This window comes from Sminthopsis crassicaudata, chromosome 2, assembly GCF_048593235.1.
Source record: "Sminthopsis crassicaudata isolate SCR6 chromosome 2, ASM4859323v1, whole genome shotgun sequence".
NCBI lineage: Eukaryota > Metazoa > Chordata > Mammalia > Dasyuromorphia > Dasyuridae > Sminthopsis > Sminthopsis crassicaudata.
The window spans coordinates 242,170,856-242,184,494 of NC_133618.1; positions in this window are offsets into that span (position 1 = coordinate 242,170,856).

Genomic DNA, 13,639 nt, shown 5'->3' on the forward strand with positions numbered 1-13,639 from the left:
CAATCTTGGCTAAGCTAAAAGGATTCATCTTTCAAGGCTGCAGCCACACTCTTCAAGATGTTGGTCTTTGTCTCTCAGAGTAAATCCCTTTTGGACAAATGGAAGGTATGGGCTGGGAGTCTAGGGATAGGGATTCTAGATCAGAATCCAGTCCAGATTGTGTTGGAGGTCCATTTTCTTCTTAGTTCTCAATTATCCCACTATTTTTCTTTCAAAAAAAAAAAAAAAAGGTTACTCTTTAGGATTATGTTAATAAAATGTTCCCCAGTCCCTGTTTGCAAAGATCTGGCTCTGCAGTATAATTCTTAGTAGCTGCTAAAATGGGAGTGGGATGAAAAGGGAGATAATGGGGGAAATAATGGGGACAAGGAGAGAGGGGGACTGTATTTCTGCAATCTGATCAGAGATCTGTTAAAGTCCTTAGCTTAAAAAGGCCAAGGTCTCCCACTTCATCCAGGGCCATCTCTAGTGGTCCCGCCCTATTTCTTGCTACTGGATCCAGATGGTTCTGGAGGGGAAAGTGAGGCAGGACATCTTACTCAGTCCTCCCTCACTTAAATCCAATTCACTTGCATGTCATAGCATCCTCACTCTGATTTCATGGTCTTATTTAAGAACAAAGGACACATAATAACATTATTTACATACTATTACAATGCTTAGATTCTACTTATTTGCTTGGATCTTTCACTATGTAAGAAGCCTTCTGATGTATGTGTTTATGTGTGTTTAGCACAGTGATTTAGCATTATACCAACATTTAACACACTGCCTGGCACATATTAAGAGCTTATTAAATGCCTCTTGATTTGTTGACTTTTAACATGCTAGTAATCTGGAGCATGAGTGAGTGACCTTTGTACTGATGGTAATTATTCATGTTATTATTTTAGGAATAAGCCTTTCTGGGCCTCAGTTTCTTAATTTGTAAAATGAGAAAGTTGGATTAATTGATCTCTTTTATTTCTAGCATTATCTGATTCCTTTCATATGTAAATCAATCAATTAATTTCTAAGTATATACTAAATTCAGTTGAAAGCAGCAAACATTCATTAAGAATCCATCCTTCTAAAGGCATTGTTGTTAAGTCCTGTTCAGCTCTGCATGATTCTATTTGGGGTTTTCTTTTGAAAGATATTGGAGTTGTTTGCCATTCCTTCTCCAGCTCATTTTACAGATGAGTAAATTGAGGCAAATGGGATTAAGTGTCTTGCCCAGGATTACATGCTAGTATGTGTCAAGCCAGATTTGAACTCAGAAAGATGAATCTTCCTAATTCTAGGCCTGGAAATCTGTCCACTACACCACTTAGCTGCCCCTTTTCATTAGTAAGCATCTGGAATTATGGTTGGTCATTATGCTGACCAGAGTCAAGAACTGATGGAGCGTAGCTCCAGGTGGGTGGCTCTAGCCCTACCATGTGAAGATAAATGACTTTTTTTACTTTGGGTTGGTTCCAAGCATTTGAGATGCAACGGAACACAGAGTTAGCCTTTTCTGACTCAAAAATGATGGCCCAGGCTTTTCCAGTTCTTTACCAATGATGCTTCTCAATTCAGCTTTTGCCTTGTTCCTACAGGTAACCCATTTCCAAGGTCTGTGCAATAGGGCCATGATTCAGTGTGCTCAGGAGCCAGGAGAAAATACGTAAATAGGAAAAGCATCTGAACAAGATCAGGTAAGACTGGAGAATAAGTACCAGATGCCAAGATACCATCTCCCACAGTGTAGCAGAAGGCTTGCCAAGGAGACTATACCAACCAGCCAAAAAGATGGCAGAATGATTGTTAGAGGTGTGATTATAGTTTGGGGTGAGGGTGGGGGCTGTTTATCTGTTAGGCAACTTGTTTGAGTCTTATCTGAATTAATCATTTGAATACAGAGGAGACAAGAAATAAATCCACTACTGGTTCCAGCAGCCACAAAAAAAAGAAGGTAGGAAGGTAGTGAGCCCAACTGAGTTGAGCCAATCCAAGGGTAAGTGGAGATTTGTAATAGCAACTTTAGCATGTGGTAATTCAGGACAAATATTTCTTAGAGTTTATTTCTCACCCTCTCTGTGAGGTAAGAAAGAATTCTTTAGATTATTATCTGTCCATTTGACTGATTCTTCTTAGATACACTGAATCTTTACTAATATCCCCACTTCAAACACACAATTCAGTAGGGGACCAATTGTATGTATTGAATGCCAAATCTATATCTAGCCATTTAGGATAATAAAAGTCAGATAGGGAAAGATCTTTTGAGATCATTTAGTTTCATTCTTACATATTATAGGTGAATGAGACTGGGGCAGTTAGGTGGCTCAATGGATAGAACACTGACGCTGGAATCAGGAAGACCTGAGTTCAAATCTGAACTCACACATAACAAGCTGTATAACCCTGGGCAAGTCATTTAATCCTAATTGCTTTAAAAAAAAGAAAGAAAGAAAGAAAGAAAGAAAGAAAGAAAGAAAGAAAGAAAGAAAGAAAGAAAGAAAGAAAGAAAGAAAGAAAGAAAGAAAGAAAGAAAGAAAGAAAGAAAGAAAGAAAGAAAGAAAGAAAGAAAGAAAGAAAGAAAGAAAGAAAGAAAGAAAGAAAGAGAAAAAATAGATGAATGAGACTGAAGGCTAGGGAAATTAATTTGCTTAAGAAACTCCATGATATAATGGCTACTATTCTGGACTTGGCATTAAGAAAAGCTGAATTAAATTCTGCCTTTGATGATTATTATCCTTGTGACTTTAGGCAAACCATTCAACTTCTTGGAACCTCAGTTTTCTTATCTGGCATATGAGCTTCTGAAGTCGCTTCTAACTCTTCATCTTCAGTAAAATGGGGATAATTTCACCTAGTTCACAGGGCTGCTGTAAGGATCAAATAATATATGGAAATGGATTTAGCTATTAAAAATAACAGATAATATTATCAGACCCTGAAGTAGCACAAATTATATAATAATGGCTGGCATACATAGTGATTTAAGTTTTTTTAAGCACTTGGCAAATATTATGTCATTTTATCCTTGCAACAACCCTGGGAAGTAGGTGCTATTATTTATCTCTATTTTACAGCTGAGAGGTCACAGGATTTAGACCTGGTTTCTCCACTTTCAAATTCATTAGTAATACCTATATGCCATGCCACCTGATAGTATAATATCCTCAGGCTAGATCTGATGGGTATAGATCCATGAGAAGACAGAAGAGCATTCTATGCATGGAAAACTATAAAAGCAAATGCATGGAGGTAGGCTTAAGGATAAATTGATATGAGGAGAAGAATTGACTATTATTAAAAATGGATATTAGGAAAAATAGTCCAAAAAGTTAGTATTGGTTCTACCTAAGCCTTGAAGGTAGCTAGAGAAGACTGGATTCCATGAAGTAGTGGTAGAAAACCCAGACAGTGTTGGGAACCAGTGACATGAACACTATATCTCATTTTATAGAAAATCTACAATTATTTCTGAGGTCATAAAGTCATAGATATAGAGCTGGAAGGTACAACCATTTGCCCAATACCCTCATTTTCCAAATGAGTAAACAAACTCAGGGAAGTTTTGACTTGTCCCAAATCACACCAATAGAATTAGAGACAGAATTTGAACTCAAACTTAATGTTCTTTTCACTGTATCATGCCAGTCTTTATTCTGACTGTAGCGTTCCTTTTCTCAGCTTCCAGCTGAAAAGTGAGATGAAGGCTATACCCAGAACTTTGGAGATACAGCAGGGAAACAAGACGAAGGGAATGGCTATTCTCAAGTTAAGACTGAGAATGATCCCTTGGGTAGGTGAGCAATTAAAGGAGAGAACTCTAGCCTCATTGTGCAATCCAAATTGTAGAGAGGGAAAGAGAAAGGGAATTCTGGCATTCAACTATTTCCCAGAGCCCCCCTCCCTTTCTAAACCAAAGAAACTTGGCAAATAAAAGATAGCAAGGAGCCAGGACTGTGTTTGAAGGAAATTGAAGGGCTAGGTGAGGTTTTGGAGACCTTCTACAACAGAACTAGGCTCTTCTTTTGGCTCCACACTTCACCTGGGGATCATGGACATCTCCTCCCTGGAATGACTTCTTCCAACAGAAATTTGGGGACTTCACACCTTCACCTAACAGCCTGCATCTCCCACCTTTGCAAACTCTGTGCATGGTACTTAGGACCAAGTTAGTCCTTCATAAACATTTTCTTTCTCTTTCTTTGCATGCAGGTTGATGGAGGCAGAGAGCTAAGGCATTAAAGACAGTATTTTGGCTGGTGCTGCTCCTGTTTGCCAGCTGTTCTGTTAGAAAGGGACAGATGAGTTGGGAAAGAGCACAGTGTATAATTCTGTAAATTACCCCCCCCCCCTTTTTAAATTTGCTGCCTTAAGGAGCACCTGTTTTAGTTGCTAGTGAAACACTCTTAGGTGTCAGTTCTTTGGGATGTGAGATTAGCCGCAGGGGTTTATGTGTAAGCACTCTGTTACCCTGGAAGTTCTTTCACTCTGCCTTGAGATCTCTCCAGCTGTGTGTAAAGGGTCATAGCGACTAATGGCAAGTTTATAGTACTGAATCAGAAACACAGAAGAACCTTTTAGGACTGTTAGGGGCCTTATATTGACTGCAAACTTTTTTATTTGCGGGGGAGATATCCCAGTTTCCATTTCTGTCAGCATAGTTTTAGCATTCAGAGTAAGATTATTTGGGCTGAAAGGGATAACAACAGGTCATTTAACTTATTCAATACAAAGTGACTCATCCAATATCCAAAATGTGATAATATAGACACAGTGCTTTGCAAAACTCAATACATCATATAAATGTCAGCCATTATTATTACTACTATTATTTTACCAGACAGAGAAGAATCTGCCCAGATTTTTAAAGCCCTCAAGGAAAATTGATTTCACAGCTTCTCTTACTATCAAATTTCAGTGTTTGACAGCTTACTCTGTCAGAGAGTAATCTTTCAGTCTATCCTCAGGAAAAAGCAGATGATCCTTACCATACACTTTATTGATATGAAGTCTATTAAAGTCATATCTTAGCTCTAATTCCTATTTATCGACATATAGGCAGGCACTAATATACATTCTCTCCAATCCAGGCATTGGATTCTCACTGGAATCTCAAACACAAAAGTCTATGTATCTCATTTCTCTTCTGAATGTTGTAAGCATTTTTATTTTATTTATTTCGTGACAACAAGGGAGACAGTAAATGGATTGCAGGCTTCAGGGCCAGGAAAACTCAAAAGTTTAAATCCCATCCCAGAAACTAAATCATATGATCTCTCTGTCCTGACTTTCCTAATCTGTAAATTGGAGATAATAAGATTATGAATTCACTGTGTTTCAAAAACCTTAAAGCTATATAAATTCGGTGATTACAATTACAAGTAGAGGAGTCTCATTGTAATACAATGTTGTTTGATTCTGAGGCATCAATGGTTGCTGTTGTCCCTCCTTTGTTTTTAAAGAGGACCAATGACATCATGAGGTGGTGTCTTGACTTGTCTGTGAATTGGATTTAAGTAAATCAGAGTTGTGCAAAATCCTCACCCTCTCTCTCTGTGCCCCAGTCATCCAAGTCCAATGGCAGGACAAAAGTCAAGACAATTGCTGGCAATGGCCCAGGATGCAATGGATGACTTGGACAACTTTGATGTCAGGCCAACTTCTAAGCCCTCCATAGAATCCTTTCAGCCATCCTCGTGGCTCTTGGAACAAATTGTTCTCATCTACCCATTCTATTGGGGGTAGGAGAGTCTTCATGTGCTTCACATGCTAGACATCCCCCCAATTTACCAACAGATCTGAGGCTTGTTGATTAACCTCAAACTGGTTTAACCCATCTGTCAAGATAGTTTTATTGGAGCTACAAGTGAGATTGGATGAGAGGTGGACACCAAAGGTAGATGAGCAGCCCTGAAAAGAGCTCAGCAAACCCTCCCACCAGAGGTGCTAGTCATCCTGAACAGCCCATACACATTGGGGGCATCAATTATGTGGCTTTGAAGGAAGAGGTCTTCAGGGTTAATAGGACAGTAGACAGATTGGCTTTTTTTTGATGTTTTTGTTTTTGTTGTTTTTTGATAATGATGAGGTGGGGAACAGGAAAAAAAAAAGCTGCTCCGTGCGGTCTCAAACACTAAAAAGACCTTGGAAATCATGTCATTTAAATCTTTCATTTTACCCAAGAGGAAACGAAAGCCAAAAGAGATTTGACTTCTTCAGAGTTAGCAGATAGGGATCTAAAAAGTCATTGGATGCCAAATCCAATCCTTCCCACAGCAACAGTTTTTCTAGCAATGGTTTCCACCAGATTTGAGGGAAGTCAGCATTTAAAAGAGGAAACATGGAGCTGGGAGGCAGTGGTTAAGACAGAATTAAGAGCTGGGTGTCTAGTTCTTTGGCCTTTCATAACTTATTTAACCTCTTCAAGGCTGTTTCTTTGTCTATAGATAAGCAACATCTGCTCATGTAGTAACAATGAGAGTTAACAGATGGGCAGCTCCATCAGTACATTGGTTCTTCCAAATGCTAAAGGGCAGAAGGCCTCCAGCACATTGGGAAGACAGTCTATGGAGGATTTAGTGGGAAAATATAAGTAAGAATCACACTGGATGTGATTTGATGATGAACTATATCAGAGGAGAGACTATCCAGCAGTCATAAGCTTATACATCTATCAAACTGCTGAGTATAAGAAACAGCTGTTTTTACTGATAGGTCTAGGTTGTTTTGAGGCTATAAGAAGATCATACGCATTTGAAGCACAATTTTTTAACAAGTTTCATATAAAATGTAAAAAGTAAGAGATTGCCTTCAAGAAGCTTAGCAGAGTTCATTTTTATCTCTCCATTGCCTAGCACAGTTTCCTTCACATAAAAGGCTATGACTCAGGAGATAGAATATCTCACCTTGAAACAGAAACATGAGTTCAAGTAGAACCTCAGACATTAACTAGCTGTGCAATCCTGGACAAATCACTTAGCTTCTGTTTTCCTCAATTTCCTCATCTGTAAAATGGGGATAATAATAGCATCTATCTTCTAGGGTTATTGTGAGAAAGAAATGAGATAATGTTTGGAAAATGCTTTGAAAATCTTAAAGTGCCATAAAACTGTTAGGTAATAGTATTAGTAGCTGCAGCAGCAGTAATAGACTCATAATAAATATAGAGTCCTAGATCTTTTCATTGCACCCATCATTCCCAATCCTCTGCTTATCTGTATAATACATTAATTCTCTCCTCTATTCAATAGAATATAAACTTCTCTAGAGCAGAAATTGTTGTTGTCTATGCTTCCTTTAACACAGTATCTTATATATAGTAGGCAAAATAAGTACTTATTTATTGAATCACTTAATTGGATTGAATGAGTAGCTTTGAGTTGCTCAAAGTTGAAGGGAAATATGTTGTACAAATTCCAGTGATGAGCTTTAATTGTCTCCTGGGATCTAGAAGTCTATACCAGAAAGAGCATTACAGTATCTTCTCTCTGGGTTTAGGAAATATAATCATCCTAGAAGCCTGAATTTCTAACCACGAGATCTGAGTTCAATCTTTGCTCTGCCACTAACTAGTCATTCAACTTTGGGTTAGATTTCCTTGAACCTTAGCTTTCTCAATTATAAAATGAAGGTAGTGATCCTTGTGCTTTATCTAAATAGTAAATGCTTAATAAATATATTTTTTGAATTGTTGATGTGTTCATGAAATATTTGTTCTGTAAGAAACAACCAGCAGGATGAATACAGAGAGGCCTGGAGAGACTCACATGAACTGATGCTGAGTGAAATAAGTAGGACCAGGAGATCATTATACAGGGCAACAGCAAGACTATACGACAATCAATTCTGATGGACATGGCTCTCTTCAACAATGAGAGGATTCAGGTCAGTTCTGATGGTCTTGTGAAGAAGAGAGCTATCTACACCCAGAAAAAGGCCTGTGAGAACTGAGCGTGGTTCTCACAACATAACATTTTCACTCTTTTTGTTGTTGTTTGCTTGCATTTTATTTTGCTTCTCTCTCTCTCTCTCTCTCTCTCTCTCTCTCTCTCTCTCTCTCTCTCTCTCTCTCTCTCTCTCTCTTTTACTGTTTGAGTTTGATTTTTCTTGTGTGGCATGATAATTGTATAAATATGTATGCATATATTGAATTTAACATATATTTGTACCATATTTAACATATATTGGTACTACTTGCCATCTAGGGGAGTGTGTGGAGGAAGGGGGAAATTGGAACACAAGGTTTGTTTTACAAGAGCTAATGTTGAAGAATTGTCCATGTTTTGATGTTTTGAAAAACAAAAAGGTTATTAAAAAAAAAAAAAAAAAGAAATGCTTATTTTATTTCCCTTATAGGGCTGTTGTGACTCAAATGAGAGAACAGATTATAGCAAGTATTCAAAGGCTGTTCTCCTAACTCCTAATTATACAGACAAGTCAAATGGCAAGAGCTAGCTCACTTCATCTGCCTTCAGTAAAAGATCAGGGGATTTCTTTTCCAGTACTATAATTCCTAAGTTGGCAATAGTGTCTACATCAGGACAGGACAGGTATTGTGGAAAGGCAATTTAGGGCTCTATCAGGAGCCCAGCAGAAAAGCCACAACTTACCCAAAGAGAACTTAGAAAGGAAAAAAAAAATTTTTTTTCAGGGGCAAAAAAAGGCAGCTAGGTGGCACAGTGTTGGGCCTGGAGTCAAAAAAACTTTTTATGCTGAATTCAAACCTGGCCTTAGACATTTGCTAGCTGTGTGATCCTGGCCAAGTCACTTAACCCTCTTTGCCTCAGTTTCTTCATCTGTAAAATAAGCCATAAAAATGTCAAAACAGGCTAATAGTTTTGCCAAGAGAACCCCAAGGAATTATGAAGAATTGGATGTAACTGAAAATGACTGAACAACAATAAGTATACAATAATAGTAATGAGTGAAGATAATTTATTGAAAACAGGAATTCTAAAAGCCTCTGATCCTTCAAAGTTCACAAGGTCTTCCTCTGGTCAAAGTGGGAGAAGGAGGTTGATTTTCCTCCTAAGTAATTTCTTTTTAGAGTTTTGGCTGAGATCTCTCTCTCTCTCTCTCTCTCTCTCTCTTTTTCTGCTGCTAGATATTCAATGACAAAGATCTCAATGACAAATTTTTGACAATTTTTTTTTGCTATTTATACAGATCCCACAAGTTAAGATTGGAGGCAGCTCCTACCCTGGCCAATTGTTAAATTTTAAGTCATAGCATTTACACCTCAGAAATCAGCAAACACTACAAATCAAGATTTGATTTATGATGTTGTTGATTATTTTGACTGATGAAAGTGATGGATAAAATGTGAATAATGCAGAATAAACTGAAAAATATACCATACCCACATTTGCCCCCTAAAAGTGGTTGTAACAGCATACCCCTTGCTTAGTCTTTCCCACTAATCCAAATGTACTTCCTGTGCAAGCCAATGACTTTTAAGGACTTCTAAATTCATCAAAGACTTTTAGCTACTGTTGTTTGATTGATTCAGTAGAGGTATTTTTTTTTTCTGGTCTGGGTGTCAGCATAGAGCTTTCTTAATTACTATAAATGAGTAGGAATTATATTTATATATATAATTTATTCATTCATTTATTTATTTATGTTCATATAATTTTATTATTATTATATTAAATTAAATTATTAAATTATATATATTGTATAAATTTATTATATAAATTTATTATATAAAATTAAAATTTATATAAATTATATTTATAATTTATTAAATCAATTATTCCCCACCCTTACAGTACTATAAATCATTTTATAACTGTGCTATGCTATGGAAATATGAAGTATTATTTATTATAATCTCAATAGAATTTGAGATAATATTTATCTTTCCATACTTTGTCATGACCCCTTCACTTCTTATAGGTTATAAGATCTTTTATACATCTTTCTTTTTAATCTTGTACTTATAATTCTTTGCTTATGGTAATCACTGAATTTAGTTAATACATTTATAAATTAGATATCATTTAATAAAATTGAACTGATATGAAAGAAGAGCAAATGCTAGATATTGGTTGAAATAAATAGGATGAATGAAGGCAAACCCATGCTAGGTCAATGACCAGTATTAGTTTAATTGATATAAATAAAATGGACCTTTTCTACTGCTCCTCACCCAAAGCCAACCTATTCAATAAATAAAATGGGATGAACTCGAAGCAGGAAGCACTGAGGTTAACAATAAGGAAACATCCTTATCAACCAAAAGATATATCAAATGAGGTGTCTTCCAAATTTGAGATATTAGGATGAATTTCTATTCATTGTGATTCAAGAGAAAGCACTTTGAAGTGCTTCACTGGATTCAGTTCTATACTGAGGTCTTTAGCAAGGGAATTGCTAGTCTGCAGCCAGTATCCTGACATGTATGAGGCATGCAACATATGCAACAGAAAGTTATAGATCCAAAGTCAAATGACATGGGTTCAAATTCTGGCTGAAACTTTCTAGTGTATGACCTTGGTCAAAATCACTTAAACTGTTCTGTATGTGAGTTTTCCCATCTGTAAAGTACCCCCACTTCATAGAAAGAAAGGAAAGAAACCACATTTATTAAGTGCCTACTTTATGTCGAACATTTTATAAGCACTTTGTGAATTTTTTCACAACTCTCGGAAGTAGTTATTATTATTCCCCCTTTACAATTGAGGAAACTGAGGCAGTCAGTAGTTAGTGATTTTATAGGTAGCAGAGACAAATAACACTGGCACTACCTATCTCATGGGGTTAGCACAAGAATCAAATCACATCACTCATTTATTTAATGAGCCTTTATTAATTACCAACTAGGAGCCAGCCACTGTTCCAGGCCTGTAATTGAAAGGAAAAAAAGAAATGGACCTTGGTCTCTAGGAAGTTCTAATCTACTGAGGTAAGATTACACAAATATATAAAACATATAAGAAATAAATATAAATTGTTTTGGTTATTGTTGTTGTTTGTTTTTTAGAGTAAGAGCACTTGCAACTGAGAGGAACCAGGAAGGTTCTAGTGTAGGATGTGGCACTTCTATTGAGCCTTCAAGGAAACTAGGAGATTCTAGGAGAAGGAAATGAGGAAGGAGCACATTCCAGGCATAGGGGTACAGGTAATGCAAAAGCACAGTGTCCAAGGTACTTTGTAGATTATAAAGCTCTATAAATGAATGACATCACTATTATTATGGCCATGGGATACAGGCAGTCAAATAAACTTTCGATTTATATTTTAGTAGAAAGTAAAGTCTATGCTTCTGTTAGAAGTCAAAGGTAAGGTATTTTCAGGCCCAGGATCCAATAGATTTCCTCAGTTTTGAAAAGGAATTGTGTTCTTTGGCCCCTGTGGGGTTTATACCCAACAATACCTGTAGGTGAAAACTTGGGCAGATATTGTTTATTGGGTAGACAAGAAAAGGCAATGGTGGATATGATCAGAGTCCTCCCCTTAGAGTTCTGAAGGCTGAGAAAGTTGAAAAGCAGTCATTCATTATAGATTGGACAACATTTATATAATCTACCATGGAACTGTGCCTTCTGAGGGCAGAGACGTTCCTCTCAGGCAGTGAAACAGAGACTTCTACTGCTTGAACCTATGGAGTCTGTGGTTTACACAACTAGCTAGCCCAGTGGATAGAGCACTGGATCTAGAGTTAGAAAGATGTGAATTTACCTAATCTCTATTTGCTTCACTTTCCTCAGCTGTAAAATGGGAATAATAATAGCACCTACCTCATTGTTGTGAAGATCAAACAAATATTTGTACAAGCCCTTATATATACTAGCTCATAGTAATCTCTATGTAAATGTTAACTAATAGTAGTAGCAGCAGCAGCAGTAGCAGTAGCAACAGCAATAACATTAGTAGCAGTAGTCATAGTAGTAATAGTGGTAGTGATGGTGACAGTAGTAGTAGTAGTAGTAGTAATAACAGCATGTTCCAAATCACAGGATGCCTTCAATCCACTAACCCAGGCATTTAGTTTGGGCCTCAAGTGAAGATGACTTTAATACCCCTCGTAGCATTCCTCACTAATTCATTCATTACTTCATTAATTCAGTCAATAAGCAATTAACCCGGTTTATGTGCAGTTCAAATTTAGAAAATACTTTTCTCACAATATACTCTATTTGTGTCCAGGTGGTATCAGAAGGGAACACAACACCCAGCATGTAAAGTGCTGGGTAACTCTGTGGCAACCTTAGGAGCTGAATGAGATTCTCAGGGGATGGGCAGGCATTGATGTATGTGTTCTGACCTGCAGCATTGAAGGGAGTACCCCCAACAGTGAGATCATAGACCCATGAGCATATTGGAACTTTCATCACAACAATCCCATTAAGTAGGTAATACATGGTAATACAAGTAGGTAAGAAATACAATATTATAGACATTTTTCGCACAAAAAAAGTGAAGGGATTTGTCCAAGGTGATGTGACAAAGGATTGTCAGAGCTGGCCAGCGCACTAGATCATCTGACTCCAATTCCAGCGTTTTCTGGCAATCCTCCAGATTGCCTTTCAAAATAGCACCATATTAGGCACTAAAGGGGATGTGAAGGGAATATATAAGATGCTTCGATCGATGATCGATATGAAGAAACAAGAAACAGGCTTCTACAGTGGTCAAATAATAATAGTCAATAAACATTTATGAAACACCTACTTTGTACTGTGTGCTAAGCATTGAGACTCATATATGACACATGACACATGAATAATAGAATCCCTGGATGTTATAGGTTTTGGGATCCCAGAAGATAAACTTTCAGAGTTCAGAGTAAACTTAGAGCTTCTTTAGTCCAACCCTCTCATTTTACAGATGAGGAAACTGAGGCTTAGAGAGATGAAGTGATTTGACCTAAGTTAAACAGGAAAGAAATAACAGAAGGAGAAGTCAAAATTAGTCACCCTTAGTCCAATACTCATGTGTGGGCAGAAGTGTTATAGGAATTCAGGGAAAGAACCACCACTGTTGGCTCCTATCAAGGAAAATTCCATGGAAAACATGAGTCATATTAAATTGAAATTAAATGTGAATCATAGAATTTCACAGAGAAGTGGATAAGTTTATATTTTGATAATTATAAGGGATGACCATTTTGGACCAAGATGACAAGAAAGGAAACTTGCTGGCCAGAGAAATGGATCCTGCTAGAAACATAGGGAGAAATGTTGTCTTGGGAAAAGCATTGAATGCTAGTTATGAAGCCTGGATTTTATCATGATTTTGTTATTATTGTGACATTGGATAAGTAACTACGTGGGAGTCTCCTGATCTCTAAAATGAGGAGTTTAGATTGAATGACCGCAAATAACCATATAATATGGTTTGACTTGTAATTGGAAGGCCTGAGTTCAAATTCCAGTTCTGCTACTCTAAACTAGTCTATCTGATGCTGTGGTAAGAGAGTTAAGTGATACTTGCTACTAACAATTCTAACAGTTTATTAGGCAAAATACATTGTGCAGGAAGTACTACTTGATCTAGGCAGTTATCCTTGGGTCTCCAGATCCTATTGAAACTCAGATGTCATCTGAGCATTTATCATTCAGGACATGATTTGGAACCATTCTGAACTGACAACTCTGGCTGAGTAAGTCCAAAAGTTTGGTAAATAATATGATTAAACATGATCTTCTACTAA